Source organism: Camelus dromedarius, unplaced genomic scaffold (genome assembly GCF_036321535.1).
Source record: "Camelus dromedarius isolate mCamDro1 unplaced genomic scaffold, mCamDro1.pat HAP1_SCAFFOLD_114, whole genome shotgun sequence".
Taxonomy (NCBI): Eukaryota; Metazoa; Chordata; class Mammalia; order Artiodactyla; family Camelidae; genus Camelus; species Camelus dromedarius.
Window position 1 is genome coordinate 4,941,976 of NW_026989787.1, and position 12,947 is coordinate 4,954,922.

At 34.3% G+C, this 12,947-nt stretch overlaps 1 long non-coding RNA gene across 1 annotated transcript in view; it reads right to left on the reverse strand.

Moving 5' to 3' along the window:
* Window positions 1-2,583: 2,583 nt before the first annotated feature.
* The window catches only part of LOC135320725 (uncharacterized), a 58,460-nt gene continuing 48,096 nt past the window's right edge, over window positions 2,584-12,947 (reverse strand). The window contains exons 2-4 of the long non-coding RNA XR_010379995.1: window positions 4,215-4,285; window positions 3,768-3,859; window positions 2,584-3,190 (exon numbers count right to left, since the gene is read on the reverse strand). This is a non-coding gene — a long non-coding RNA (uncharacterized LOC135320725). The remainder of the gene's footprint in view (window positions 3,191-3,767; window positions 3,860-4,214; window positions 4,286-12,947) is intronic.

Genomic DNA, 12,947 nt, shown 5'->3' on the forward strand with positions numbered 1-12,947 from the left:
AAGTATTGGTGAATCAACTTTACACTAACATTTTTTAAACCCTTGATTTTGTCAAAAAACATAAATATCAGCAAGATGCAACTGAAATTTTTTGACATCCCTAAAATTTTAAACAGTCTAGATGTGTTTGCTTAAAGGTTGAGCAAAAGTTGAGAGGTTGACTTCTCAAGTATCTGCATATATTTTATTTTCTACAAATATAAAAATTGTATAACAGAAACAGAATATGTTGGTGTATATTTGTAAAATATCTACCATTTATTGGACTATTACACTGTTCTGCACATATTTTAATTTTTCAAGAATTCAGATTTGAGGAGGAGGTTAGAGTTCAGTGGTAGAGTGCATGCCTAGCATGCACGAGGTCCTACGTTCAATCCCGGACCTCCATTATACAAACAAACAAACAGACCAAATTACCTTGGCCCCCACTCACCTCAAAAAAAGATTGTGTTAAAAAAAAATTCAAAATTTACATTGACACTAACAGGGAACTATTATCATGTTCAATTTCCTGTTGAAGAAAATGAGTTTCAGGGAGGCTTCCCCAGCTCATTTCAGATGGCAAATGTCGGGGTAGGACTAAATCTGAGCTCAGGTCCACCGAATTATTCTGCTCTCCCACACAGTTTAAACCATGGCTTCTTTCAAAGCATGCTTGAGTATTCAGCAGTAGAATGTGGGTTTCTTTTACTGTGTGGCTTACTCTGAAAACAGTAAAAGCACATAAAATTATGAAAAAGAGGAAAGAAAACATATACATTGCTTTTTTGTAATTTTTTTAAACTACTCTATATCATTCTCCTCCTCATCCTCTTTTCTATTGTCCTTTCTTACTTAATGGCTTCAAACTTTCTTATGTCCCTTCTTCATGTCCTTTTTTGTACTGTGCTTTCTCTGTGGCATAAGCCTTTATTCTTAGATCTACAGTCTTATAGTATATTTGTGAATGTATCTTATCTTTTTAAGAGAAAAATATGTAATATATATATGATCATAGAATAGCAAACTTTATATGACTCCTAAATCTATAATTTTATACAAATATTTTTGTCATTTTTAAGCTTATAAGCAAAATCTCCATGTGAATAGTATGTTTGCAAATACACAGACACCAAATATAAAATGATATAATTTGGAATTTTTATATATTAAAAGCTATGGAAATAAGCCAGAAGCAAAGTGCTTATAATTGTTGTCATGGCAGAGAGAAAGTTATGTAGTTTACATAGCCTCAGAGCATCTGTTATCTGAATATGAAACAAAAACACTCTTTAAAAGATCCTGGGCACATTAATGGAATCATGATTTCCCCGAAAAGTAAATAAACCTATAGATTAATATTACAGGAAACTGTGTAAGAGGATATAGTAAAATATTTATTCAATGTTATTTAAAAAAATACTACTTCTGTTCTACCACGTGAAGACATCCAAGTATCAAGAATTTGAGTGGAAAGAACAAAGGAAGAAAAAGAAATAAGTAGAAAAAAGGCTTGCAGTCAATTTTCCTAGAAGCAGTACATTTTTCCTGGGCTTGGCACTTTATAAAATACAATTGTCTATGCCTGCTCTTCAAATAGAATCATTTATAAACATTGTGCAAATCTATATTATAAATTTCATAGCTCCTGCCAAAATTAAGGATATTTTCTTACTTTGAAAAACACCTCATTTAATTGTTTTAACTGCAAAATTAATGAAATTCAGAACATCTAAGAAAAATTACAAAACAAATGACTAACATATTTTATAGCACCTACTATTCAAGAGATGGAATCTGCATCTCAGTTCTGTGAATCTGGGCTTGTCTATGACTTGCTTTGACCCAGAGAACCTGACAGAAGTAATGGTTATCTTTTTAAGTTGTTAAGTTTCCAGGTGTTTCTTTCATTCAACACAAAATAACTGATACAACACTGACCAACAGGAATTGGACAAAATTATTTCAATAAATTTTCCCTGACAAATTAAATATCAAGTGATATCTAGATATTAAGTTCACTATTCATGCCCCCTGCCAGAATGTGGCTTTCTTCACCTGTCTAGAAATTCTAGAGACCCTGAGCTGCGGTTGCTTCTTTCTTAGAGAGGATGGATGAGAGTGGACTAGCCTGCTTATTGACCTTGTCCTCTGTCAGCCACATCTGAAGGTAGCTGCTCATCTAAAGGTGGGATTCTGCACTGTTCCTATTTATCATTTTCTCCAGAGCAGAAACTGTGGACCTATGGTTACATGTGATCACAGTCCATGGAAGGACACATCACCATGGTCTTTTAAATAGATATAAAATGTCAACAGGCCTGGCTTATTAACACATACAGGTCCTTAATAAAGGCTTAGGTAAAGATTGATCTTTGAGCTTCAAAAATGAAACAAAGAGCTATTGGAGGTCATCAATGAGAGGATGTGACTTCAGCTGACTCATGAGCTGGACCCACCAATCAGAGCTCCTCAACCCCTCCACTGCCCTTTCCATGTACCTTCTGACCACCTTTCCCACAGCTGGAGCTGTTTTCAAGGACACAGCCTTGAGAGAGCAATGTATGATGGAGACCATCTGGAAAGTACATGTGACTGAATCCAGTAAAGGCCTGCAAATAAACTTTTAAGATTCTGGTGAGCAGGTTCAGAAGTCTATTTGTCTCACAGCCACCCAAGACAAACCTCATATGTAACTTCCCATGCTTATTAAACCTGCCACATACCAGTCTGGAGTGGTTTGCCTCTTTCTTCAGTCTCTCTTTGCACTCTATGTATGGGGTCCGTTTTTGAACCAACAAGAGCAGCTTCATTTCTCTAATGTGGCTATTGGCAGAAACCATAGATTGAATAAAGCACATCTGGTTACTACCTCCATCTACCTTAGAGGGTGGAGGAAGAGGGTAAAGGATAAAGGGCTCCTGAGTTGAGTCCATGATGTTTGTAGAGAGGAGATTGCTCACTGCTTGGTAGTGAGTTCTTGAGTGCAGTATCTCAGCTTTACTACTTCAGACAAAGGCAGTGATTTTCGTAGAGAATGGGTGACAGCTGCAGCACTGATTCCACCAGGTTTCCAAGGAAGAGAGGCTGAAGGATTATGCTTTTAAGTGGCTAGGTGTGTTGCTCAGAGTTTTTTATGTATTTATTTCTTTTCTTAAGCAGTAGGTCTCCACGTGGAGTAATTCTTCCCTGGGACATTTGGCAAGATCTGCAAAGATTTTTGATTGTCATTCTAGGAGTGCATTGCTATTGCAATCTCATCTAAGATGCTGCTAAATGTCATAAAATGTACAAGTCAGCATCCCTCCTCACTCCCCCCCACCACAGACACACACAAAAGCACAATCCTGTCCAAAATGGCAATAATGCCAAAGTCCAGAAACCCTGGTCTGGAGGAGCCAGGCCTTCCTTCCCAGATCAGGAGCACGCAGGTAATTTTTGCTCTCAGTCTTTCAAATTGTGTAATTAAATCCCAATGACACTACTATAATTGAAATAGAATGGTTGTGCTTAAATTTAAACTACTCTATTATAGCAAAATAATGTTATCCTATTTAAAATTTACAGGGAACAGATTTCAAATGATTTAGGGAAGAATCTGTTATTCAAAGGGAAACAATAGGCCCAGGTCCCCAGTGTGGGATTCCATGAAACAATTTACATAATACATTTACCATTTACTAAATGGTATTATTTATTATTATTATACAATTTTAGTTTTATAAAGAAGCTTTCATGTACCTTGTTATTAACAATAGCCCCAAATCACTGCTGAAAAAACTCACCTGTTACCCAAGTTGTAAATGAATCATTTCCTTGTGATGTCAGGGATCTTGGGGCCCATAAAAGGAATTTTTTTAGTGTCTATCAGAGTACACTACAAAACAAATATCATTAAGCATATGAAAAGCAATATAATGCCCTTATTTTTTGAGAAGACTTAAAAGAAAACACTTATTTAATGAGATCCTCACACTGAACATTATACAAAGATATGTGCAGCTTAATTAGGATTAAATTTAAGCCTTTTTTAAGTTGTAATTTAAATTATGCTTTTATGTTAACTTTTTAAAAATCTATTTACATGTATTTCTGAAATTTATTTGGATGGACATTTAGTTATATCATATTTACTCCTCTCATTCTTTCTAAAATAGAATCTAAAATAGGTTGAAGGTTGTTTATCATCTGAAAGTTAAAACTCAAACTGTAGATGATTTTTAGCTCCTTACGCTGTTCATTATTTCCTCCATTGTGAACTGGCCAAATGCTGTAGTTATTTAGAAGTCTTTTCCATTGTCTCCTGGAGAGAGTGAAAAGAAAAAGAAATGGGATAGGAGAAATTAGCCTAATGCATTGACTTTAAGAAGAAATAAATGTGAAATCTGTTATTGTACACTTTTGCAGTTGGATAACTATTGTATGAAGTGACAGAAAACCAATTTTTATAGAATTTTTATACCATTAAAAGTATACTTAATTTTTTTGAAATTCTTGTTTTTGCCTTTGTTACTTACAGATCAAAATTTAAAATGAGTGCTTTTTGTTATTTTTTCTTCTCCATGAATGTCATTTTGATAATTAGTCCGTTTATTACTGTGTTCCTTGATTTTAAGTTATTTCTGCTTCTTCATTATCTTGATTACATTATCTTATACAGTGACCCAAAAAACTGCTGTTAACCCTTTTATTTACTGATTGATAAGGCAGTGAATATAGTTAGCAGAAATTTTGTAAAAACTGAAGTGTCTCATATATGTGGAAGAATTTAATTTTATTTTTCTTGAATCTATATCCTGACATTGATGTTGTCATTCAAAACTGCTTTAAGCATTACTTTCTAAATTCTTACATTTATTCAACAAATATTGAATACATATAACACATCAGAATATCCTTAGACAAAGGGATATAATGATTGAAACAAAATATGTTTGCCTCCACGAAGCTTGCATTATAGCATACTCAATCCTTCTGATTATGGTGTTTCTCTTGATTCTTTCTCAATCTATACATTCATCTTTTTAACAAATATTTATGGTGTTCTTATGTGCTTGGCTTTGTTCTACATGTTTGGTACATAATGGTGAGATGATTACTATCTTCGTGGTTTTTAAATTAGAATGGGGAAATGAATATTATATAATAAAGGCAGACATGAATACAAAATAATGAGATTTTAAGTACTAAGAAAGAGACAAATGCTCTGTAAGAAAACAATCTGGGTAGCAGATTCTTGTATAGAATATGCAGCCCAGTATTGTCCTTAAAGAAGTAAGTCAACATGAGAGCTGAGTGAAGAGAAGGAAATAGCCATGCCCAAGAATTCAAATTCATGTTTTTCTGATAGAATATCATCACATTTAAGTACTGAGATGGGTAAAAGTCACAGTCTTCAGTACACCAGAGTCCAGTGCAACTGAAATTCAGTGAATAAAAGGAAAGAAAGATATTAGAAGATGCTGGGTGGTGGCCATGATGCTGAAGATCAAGAAGGTGTATTTTGGAAATAAAATTATCAGGAATTGGTGATATTTTTTATGTGAGGACTAAGGAATACAGAAGTATCAAGGATGACCCCTAAAATCTGAGCTTAAGCAGCAAAACAAGGGACATAGTTTATGGAAGGAGTGAGATGAGTTTGAAAAATGTGTTAGAGACACCTTTTCTGGCACTAAAGCAGAGATGTCAGGTGGAAAGCTGAGTATAGGTCAAACTTCAGAGGAGGTGATCAGATTGAAGTTAGAGGTACAATGAGAGGTGTCTTGGGCTGCAATTACAAGTCATAAAAACAGGTTCCCCAAAGAGTTTCTAGAGAAGATACTTCCAGTATAGATTCAATAGTAAGGTTTGAGTAGAGGAATAAAATCTTGGAGCATGCACTAGGAAATGGAGATACAGAAAAAATGGAACAAAGCTTTGACTTCTAGGGGATTAAGGTCAAGCTTAAGAGATATACATGTATCTGAATAGTTATATGATAAAGATATGTACTAGCTACTAATGGAGCACAATGGAGGAAACATTTAATTCTACTGAGGGTAGTTCAGAGGAGAGTTACAGAAGGATAATATGGAGCAATTCTGAAAAATCTTCAAAATAAATAACAAGCTAATAGGACACAGGAAAGAACATTCTGAGCAAAGGATTTGAGATTAAAAAATTCAAAGCATTTGAACAATTGTAAATAGTTCAGCTTAATTACACGGTTATAGCTTGTTTCACAATTCAAGATTTAGGTTAACCTTCACTGATGTACCTTTCCACCTTTATTTTACATTCCTGTAGTAATTAACAAATCATATTGCTTTTGCCCTCTCATTGTCTGCATTAACATTTTCTCTCCTGACTTGTCTTTAATCTGCACACTAAAAAGAGGAGCATAATTCCTTTTTATAAGCAATGCTCATGCAGTTCTATGCAAAGAGCAAATGGTCTACAAATGTATCATTTTCTAAACAACTGTATTCTTGTCCCTTTGTCCTTGGTGGAGATGGAGGTAAAACTTTTAAATAGTGTGAAAACCACAATAACAGTATCCAAAATATTACAACATATTCTATCCTATCTGTGATGCCCTGATGTAAGTAAAACAATTCAGTGATCTGAAATTAACCTGTAATTAAAGTGTTGAGAATCAATCAGTACAATTTAAGTTTCATTAAATTCAAACACACTCAAAATTGAATCAATTTATTAAGCTTACTTATTTCCCAGTCCCCAACAGACACAATAATACCAACATGTAACAAGTTCAGACATAAACAGCTTCACTGTCCCACTTACAGAATTGAGACTACAACTTCCCAATTAGAATAAGGTACACTCTAAATACACATTAAAAGCAAGACAAGACACTATAAATTGAAGATCTGCTTGCTGTTGGTGAGAATGCCTTGAAGTATTGTTCTTGATCTATATGCAAAAGTATAGGGACACACACTTCTCAAAAGAGAATACAAAGTTCCATCTAACCAATCCATCTTGTGCAGATTTTCCCTTCATTCAGTGCAAGTTTAGAATGTATAAATTATTTTGATCAGAATTCAGCAATAAAATCTTAACTCAAAAACAAAAACAACAGAAGTGTCTTGTTCACACAATGCCTGTGTGTCTTTGAAAAAAGAAAACTACCTGGAAGCAGTCCTTTCTGTAGCTTTCTGTGAATTTTGATTAACAGATTCCCTCATCTTGACTTGGAGCAACTCTCTTAGAATCATAAATTGTGAAAATTAATTGCACATTAAAGGTTCTGGCACCCAAGAAACTTGAGTTTTCCAAATTATGTTTTTCAAGACATTTAACTAAATGCAACTATAGTGTAAGGAGAAGGTAGTTGTCAATATGAACACTTCAATAGAGTAGAAGTAGTCATGCTGAATTTTTTGCATTCAATTATTCATTCTATGTTATGTGATAACACATAATCTATCAATTATTTGTTAACTATCACAATTAAATTTGTCAGATTCTTTTGGTAAAACCACTACCAAAAATAGCAATGACTAAACATGCTTTTATAAGGATCAAGCAACCAATGCAGTTTAACACATGATCCATTAGAACCTCACATTTCAAAGCCTGGAGTTCTTTGACAGGTGGAAAAAATGTACACACTGTATACATTACAGAAGAGATCTTACAAACTTCTATCAATAAATATCCACAAAACTATTGCATGTCACTGCTAAAATTCAATTTCACAATTCAGTTGAAAAAATTCCATTGGTTACATATCTCATTTAAGTGTTGGAACGAATACTCAGTGACTTCTAAGAAATGATGGACAATCTGAATTAAATAGCTAATTAAATTAAAATCAAAACTATAATAAGCTACATATTTGATAAAAGTAATCTATATGTGTGTTTATCACACTAATATAATGTAGAATAAGATGGCTATAATTGTGGATGACTAGATATACAGAGGTAGTAAAATGGTCCTGCTAGCTAGCAAATCTGATTATTAAAATCAGGACAGAATAAGAAGAAAGTAGGGAAGAGAGGGAGAGAGGAAGATGAGAGGGAGTGAAAGAGAAAAAGGAGGGAAGGAAGGAAGGATTTGTAGTCAAACTGTTACATGTCAGGCCCTAAAATAAATTATTTCCTTAATTCTCCAGCACTGGTTCTGTTATCCCCAGAATTTAGTTTAGCTTTTTTTTTTTTTTCCAAGGTGAAAACATCAAGGTTTAGGAAGATTAAATAAACTTTCTGTGAACACATAAATAATGAAGGAAGAAACAGGATTTTAAACTATTGACTTTTTATTAAATCTGGACAACACAATTTACTTAAACATAGACTGATTAAACAAATATTTACTACTATTTGTTTTTATCATTTATGTACTTTCCTATAACTGATAATCACCAGCAAAAACTTTGGATGTAATGTCTCTTTATTTCACCATTGTAACAGGAGAAATAGAAAACATATTTTCTATACAAAACATTTGATTTTAAGATTTTTTTACTCAGCATGCTGAAGATAAATTCAATTAATGGTAGTTAAAATTAATCAGCAAGAAACTGAATGGGACAAAGGGCCTAATTGTTCCTTAAAACATTTATTTCACAGTCTGTTCTAGATGTCATTTTTTATGACATCTTGTTGGGACATCTCTTAATAATAAAAATAGTTACTTTTTTGTGATACACTTTTGAAAGGTTGTGATAATATAATACAAATAGAATAATACTGTTTTTCTAAACTTGTGTAAATGCAAATTCCAAAACACAAGCATAAGGTCAGCTTTGTTTCTCAGTACAAAATTAAACTATACTAAATTAAACTATGCTAAAGGGAAGTGCTTGGCTAAGGGAGTTTGGCCATCTCAGTAAATAACCATCATTTAGGCAGTTTGCTCATTTCCCTGCAATTCTTTTGCATGTTAAATAAAAATTGATATGAGTGAAAGGATATGAAATCTCTACTAACAAAGTATAAAGAAAAAATAACACACTAACTTAAAATATACTTCAGCTACCTGTCATGAGCAAATTTTAAAAAGCCTTTAATGAAAAGAAGTGCAGTACTTGGCAATATCAGTACTTGCTTCTATAGATGATTCAGCTTATTTGAGTCTTAAAAAGGACTCAGATATATTCGTGTCTTCATATCTGAATGCTATGTGGTTTTCCTGTGGGATAAGGTGAATTATTTCCATTTAATAACTTTAGAAACAAAAGATAGGATATTTCCATATTAAATTTTAGATGTTGGTATTTAAAATAGCACCTTTGGCCATAGCTAGACCTCATATTTTGTTTCTCTTTATTTGATATTAATCTTGAGTCATCATTTGCAAAATTTTGTGCATCGTACTTCTTGTGAATAATTAAAATGGGTCAAACCAAGGAATTGTATTTGACTTCTTTAGGGCAGAAAACTGGGAGAAAAAAGTTAAGAAATTCTACCAATTTACCAGGGATTGCTCAGCAAGGCTGACTGCAGGAGACTTTCAACTGCTTACCCATGCAAGGGTTCATCAGTAAACTGGCAATTTCAACTGTCTGTATTTACAAGTTCCTGCTGTTCAACATCAATAAACTCACTGACTGAATTCATGCAATTCAGCCACACAGCCAAGCACTGACTGCAACTGCAAGGAATGCCTTTGAAAAATTGAGATCAAAGATTGAATACTTGCACTTTTAAGTGTAGATCCATTCACATTCTTTATGACTCTTTAGGGAAGCACAGCAGTGGACAGTCATATAACTGCTATGCACTTACAGTTGGTGTTATTTGTTAAGAAAATGTATGGCAGTTTGAAGACCAGAAAAGGGATTGCCAAGATTACAGAGTAGAAGGACACATAGCTCACCCTGTCCCATGAATACACCAAAAATTATATACAAATACAGAACAATTCACACAGAATAACTCCTGAAATTTGACATAATTTCTCTTAATTTGGAAATACAAGGAAAGCCCCACAAAACCAGGTAGAGGAAAAAAAGAAAGAAAAAGGAAATTGGTGCATGATATGCTTCACAAGGAGAGAGCAGCATAGAAAGAAAAGTGCCCTCACCCTGGGAATTCCCTCTCCAGCAAAGAGATCCACAGGGACAGAACAGGAGCTTCAGAGGTTTAGAGGAGGCAGCAACAGCAGCTTAGCAGAAAGAACTAAGAGAAACCAGCAGTGAGAGTCACTGTGAACCCTAGCCTAAGATGCATGCCAGTGGGGACAGGTTGGGCTGAGCTGCTGGAACTCAGGCTTCCATGGATGAGCCTGGGGAGGGGACTGGGGTTGACTGCACACAGGCAGCCTCAGGAGCCTGGAGTGTGGTGCGGGCTGTGGCTAGAAGAGAGTGCAAATCAATCTGGGTCCCTCCATAGAAAGCACCATTGCATGTGGGATGAGGGGTGCATTGCAACCTTCATAGCTGCCATCTCCACTAGTGCACAGGGTATTGCTCTGCACCAATGTTGATGAGCATTCTTGTGAGAAGAGAGGTGGGGTTCAGTCACAGCCATCTTCTCAGCTTGCTCTGGAGGGGTAAAACTGCTGGTGCTTGTCTTCTGGGCAGAGGAGGGGCTGAAACATGAACTGTTACCCAGGGGCCCTGCAACATCACAGGCAAGACTGTCATTCTAGTCCCAGGCAGAGGTGGTTGATTTGCTCTCCTGGTGCATTTGTGGACCTGTGCCTCTAAGACAAATGAGTGGAGATTTGGTGCACATTGGGGATGGGTTTGGCATCAACCGTGGGTCTGTGTACCCTGCTTTTGATTTGTGGTTACCCTGTTTTTTAATTATGTTAGCCCATTAGTATATCTATTTCCTTTAGAATGGTAGTCATATAGGCTTTAACACATCCTATGACGAATGCAAAGAAAATTTACATTTGGTTTCACTGGGGAATTCTACCAAACATACAGAGAAGAACACATATTGATCCTTCTCAAACTCTTCCAAAAGATTGAAGAGGAGGAAATACTACCAAACTCATTCTACAAAGTCACCACCACCCCAATATCAAAACCAGGTAAATATACTACCAAAAAAGAAAACTATAGGCCAATATCATTGATAAACATAGATGCAAAAATCCCTCACAAAATATTAGCAAACAGACTCCAACAACACATAAAAAAGATCATACACACTGATCAATTTGGATTCATCCCAGGGATGGTTCAATATACACAAATCAAACAATGTGATACACCACATCAACAAAAGAAAGGACAAAAATCACATGATCATCTCAATAGATGCAGACAAAGCATTTGATAAAATTCAAAACTCATTTATGATAAAAATTCTTACCTAAGTGGGCATAGAAGGAACATATCTCAACATAATGAAAGCTATTTATAACAAACCCACAGCCAGCATAATACTCAACAGTGAAAAGGTGAAAACCTTCCGTCTAAAATCTGGAACAAGACAAAGATGCCCATTCTCATCACTTCTATTCAACAGAGTAGTGGAAGTCCTGGCCACAGCAATCAGACAAGAAAAAGAAATAAAATGAATCTAAATTCAAAGAGAAGAATTAAAATTGTCACTAAATGTGGATTACATGATACTATATATAGAAAACCTTAAAGGCTCCACACAAAACTAATAAATCTGATAAAAAAAATTTGGCAAGATAGCAGGATACAAGATTAACATTGACAATTCAGTTGCATTTCTTCACACTAACAATGAAATATCAGAAAAGGAAAATAAAGAAACAATCTCTTTTAAAATCTCATCCAATTAAAAAAAAATTCTTAGGAATAAATCTGACCAAGGAGGAGAATGATTTGTATCAGGAGGACTACAAAACATTAATTAAGGAAATTAAAGATAACTCAAAGAAATAGAAAGATATACCATGGTCTTGGATTGGAGACATTAATATTGTTAAAATGGCCACACTACCAAAAGCAATCATTAAAAAGTCCATGAATGATAAACGGAAGAGAGAGTGTGGAGAAAAGGGAGCCTTCACACACTGCTGGTGAGAATGTAGTTTGGTACAGCTATTATGGAAAACAATATGGAGATTCCTTAACAAAAACTAAAAATAAACTTACAATATTATCCAGCAATCCCACTCCTGGGCATATATCTGGAGATAACTCTAATTCAAAAAGATACATGCATCCCAATATTCATAGCAGCACTATATACAATAGCCAAGATATGGAAGCAGCCTAAGTGTCCATTGACAGATGGCTGGATAAAGAAACTGGAATATTTATACAATGGAATGCTATTCAGCCATAAAAAGAATAAAAGAATGTCATTTGCAGCAATATGGATGGACCTGGAGGTTATCATTCTAAGTGAAGTAAGCCAGAAAGAAAAAGAAAATTATATATGATATCACTCATATGTGGAATCTAAAACAAATTAAAAATAAAGACACAAATGAACTTCTTTACAAAGCAGAAATAGACTCACAGACATAGAAAAAAACTTATGGTTACTAGGGTGAAAGGAGGTGGGAATGAATAAATTAGGAGTTTGTAGATATATGTACTATTATATATATAATATATAAGCAACAAGTTTCTTCTGTATAGCACAGGGAAGTATGTTCAGTATTTTGTAGTAACCTATAATGAAGAATAATATGAAAACAAATATATGTATGAATACATATATGACAGAAACATTATGCTGTGCACCAGAAATTGACACAACTTTGTAAACTGACTTTACTTCAATTGAAAGATCGAAAGAAAGAAAGAAAGAAAGAAAGAAAGAAAGAAAGAAAGAAAGAAAGAAAGAAAGAAAGAAAGAAAGAAACTAAAAAATTTAAAAAAGAAAAAGATGGCCAACAAAAATAATAAACAAAAAGAGGAAAATTGGATTGGATTGTTTCAAAGTAGCCCTTTATCTTATTATTTATAATTTAGTCAGTCCTCTATTCAACCATATATCAGTTGGTTATTGCCCCTTACATTCACTGACCTACTTTCTGTCTCTATCATCCTACTTATTCTAAACATTTTATATAAA